Raw genomic sequence first — 3665 nt, forward strand, 5'->3', positions numbered from 1 at the left:
TGATGATGCTTTTCTACAGATGAGTGAGCAACAGAGCTCTGGTGCAGGAAGGCCAGGGGGGCGCAGACACTCGCTGGGAAGGGGTCGTGTTCAGGATCTGCTTCAGTCTCCAGGGCAGCGGAGTGAGGCCGGTATACAGTAAGGAATCACAACGACGACGGCATATCCGTCAGAAAGTCAGCGAGAGCTGGCAGCAAAACAGCGTGACGAGGGTTTGCACGGCGGGGAATGCCTGCTCTTTCCAGCCACGTCGCGCCCTTCAGCGTTTAAATGTGGGGCAGCAGGTCGATTGGATTGGATGACCTTTTGCAGAGCGGGAGCAGAGAGTATTTCATGAATTTATTTCCTCTAGAAAGCATGAGCACGTCGGGGGAGGGAGAGATGATTTAAATAGGTCATTAAAACCCACGCACATCGTTTTGTTGATGATGACTGAGTGCTGGCTGTCAAATCCACTCACTCACAGCTCGACCTCCATAGTATTTTATGTCCATCAAAATGTCATCATTTGTGTCCACATATCCTGTCAACTAAGGGTCAGATTGTCTTTTAGCCATCATTACCAAGAAAACTACTATTGCTTACTTGGCCGCTGTGTTTTCCATTACTGAACCTGTCATTAAGTGACAGCGGTTGACGGTGTCCTTTTAAACCAAGATATCGACTCTTCTGCTGCTTTATCTTCTTTTTCCTCTACGTGGATAAATGTCTAGTACACATCGTTTTGAGCAAGTGTTTTGGGGTTTTTTTTACCTAAAAATTCTAAAAAATGAAAAGTCTTGTATAAGCCTTAGAATGAAGGCAACACATGCTGCATGTAGCTATATTAGTTAGAACTGGGGAAAAAAAAATTTTCATTATGCACTTCAAGAAAAAAGTCGAAATGTCGAGAAAGAAGTCAAAATTTCGAGAAAAAAGTCAAAATTTCGAGAAAAAAGTCGAAATGTCAAGAATAATGTTGAAGTACAATGTTGAGAAAAAAGTCGAAATGTTGAGAAAAAAGTCGAAATGTCGAGAAAAAAGTCAAAATGTTGAGAAAAGTCAAAATGTTGAGAAAAAAGTCAAAATGTCAAGAAAAAAGTCGAAATGTCAAGAATAATGTTGAAGTACAATGTTAAGAAAAAAGTCAAAATGTTGAGAAAAAAGTCAAAATGTCAAGAAAAAAGTCGAAATGTCGAGATTAATGTTGAAGTACAATCTCGAGAAAAAAGTCGAAATGTTGAGAAAAAAGTCGAAATGTCGAGAAAAAAGTCAAAATTTCGAGAAAAAAGTCAAGATGTCGAGATTAAAAAGGAAAGGAAAAGGGAAGAAAAAAAGAAAAAACAGGAAAAAAAAGAAAAAAAGGTCAAACATTTTTGAAAAAGCTCCAGGGAGCCACTAGGGCAGCGCTAAAGAGCCGCCCTAGTGCTCTACAGCCGCGGGTTGCCGACCCCTGGTCTAATCTAAACGCCTTTTTCTCTACGTGGATAAACGTCTAGTACACATTGTTTTGAGCAAGTGTTTTTGGGGGTTTTTTTACCTAAAAATTCTAAAATAAAAACAATTTGGGTCTCACTAACAAGGGAGATCTCTTCCTCCAAGAACTTTCAGTATAAAAGAAAACAATATTATTTAAAAAGGCACGTCAGAAAAATGTTAATGTCAACGGGCAGAGATTCACATGACACGTGAAGGCATCCCAAATCATTTCAGAGATTACGTATAAGAGCAAGACCTTTGGAATTTATGAGTCAGTCATTGCACCCAAACAATCCTAATTCCATTAATGACTGAGTCACTTGTGACATCTGAAATGTCAGCTAGTTCGTCAGATAAAAAATATCTCATAAATTCTTGATGGAAACTGTTACAAAAGTCCTGGCAATAAAGAAAAAAAAAAGTGATTGGATGATTTAACCATTAAGGGCTACACTGGGATTCCCTTAATAAATTTGGCCAAATGAAGCAGGTAAATCAAACTCTTCTTAAGACTCTTGATGGGAGATGATCAAACGCATGTTTTCCGTCCAGACGACTTCTCCTGATCGTAAAGAATTACTCTGACTCTATTGCAACGGCTGCCAATGTCAATGTCAGCTTTATTTATATAGCACACAGCCAACCAAAGTGCTTTACGGTAAAAGATCATCAATGAAAGCAATAAATATTAAAAACTAGACAGATAAAATCCAGTAGGGGTGGCTGCTCAGCCAAGGTGAACAAAAGGGTCTTAAGAGGCATTTTAAAAATGGAGGGGCTATTGGCAGAACGCACAGAGAGAGGGGCAATGTGGTCCCATCTGCAAAAGCTCCACCTCTGGTCTTCATGAGGGATGGAGGAACATCCAGGACCATCTGGTCAGCTGACCTAAGGGCTCTGGAGGGTTGGTGCATCTTAACATATCAATAATCTGGGGCCAGTCCATTCAAAGACTTAAAAACAAATAAAAGGATCTTAACATCAATCCTGTACCTGACCAGAAGCCAGGGAAGTGAGGAGAGCACCGGCGTCATGTGTTTGCGTTTCTTTGTTGCAGTTAGGAGACGAGCTGCTGCATCCTGAACCAGCTGCAGACGTTGAGTTCAGGTTGGCCAATGCCGCCGTTCAGGGAGTTACAGTAATCCAAGCGCAACGTAATAAAAGGCATGGATAACTTTTTCCAGATCAGCCCTTTTAAGACAGGGCTTGACTTTGGCTAGAAGCTGAAGCTGAAAGAAGGCAGGCTTCACCAAGGAGCTGATCTGTTTGTCTAATTTAAACGCCCCATCGATAACAACACCAAGATCCTGTCAGGGTTTGACATTGCCCCCAGCTTTCAGTTTCTGTTTTGCCTCGCCTGAGTCCCATCTGCCCTGATTGTCTGCACCTGTGTCTCGTCGTGTCTCGTTATCCCCTGTGTATATCTGGTCTTGTCATTCCCTTGTTCCCTGTCGGTCCGTACTGTGTTATCCTCCATGTCTCCTGCCTGTTTTGCTCCAGTCTTTTTTGATCCCTGTTTTGATCCTGCCAAGCAGCGCTTTGTTTTTCCCTTTTCCGGAATAAATCCTTGGTTTTTGCAACTCCTGCCTCCTGCTCTCCTGCGTTTGGGTCCACACCATACACCAGACGTGACAGAACGGACCGACCAAAAATGGAACCAGCGAGAGAGTGGATTTCCCCCTGGATGTTTCTCCGCCGGGAGGTGGAGAAAAATAGGAGGTGGTTCGAGGAGGAGGAGTCCCCCTTCTGGGGAACACGCCTGGCTCTAGGTGGGCCCGGAGCATCCAGGCTCTGGAGCGACGGCGTCGACGCCAGCCCCAGCTAGCCGCTGTTCCGGTGATGGTCCCGGACCCCCTGCAGCCAGCGTCCCGGACCCGGGTACCCCCGCAGCCAGCTCCTCGTATCCTGGATTCAAGTCAAGGTCCCCCGTCAAGCCAAGGTTCCCCCGTCAAGCCAAGGTTCCCCCGTCATGTCAAGTTCCCCCGTCATGTCAAGTTCCCCCGTCATGTCAAGTTCCCCCGCCAAGCCCCACGCCAAGTCGTCCAGGTCCCACGCCAAGACCCAGGCCTAGGCCTCGGGGACGTCTCGCCGGTCTGCCCGGCCTCGTGGGCGACCCCCGGAACTGTCTTGCCGGTCGGCCCAGTCCCGAGGTCGGCCCCCGGAACATTGGCCGTGTGTTGGCCTGGGTCCACACCATACACCAGACG

The sequence above is a fragment of the Cololabis saira genome, chromosome 20 (assembly GCF_033807715.1).
Source record: "Cololabis saira isolate AMF1-May2022 chromosome 20, fColSai1.1, whole genome shotgun sequence".
In the NCBI taxonomy this organism is placed as follows: Eukaryota; Metazoa; Chordata; class Actinopteri; order Beloniformes; family Belonidae; genus Cololabis; species Cololabis saira.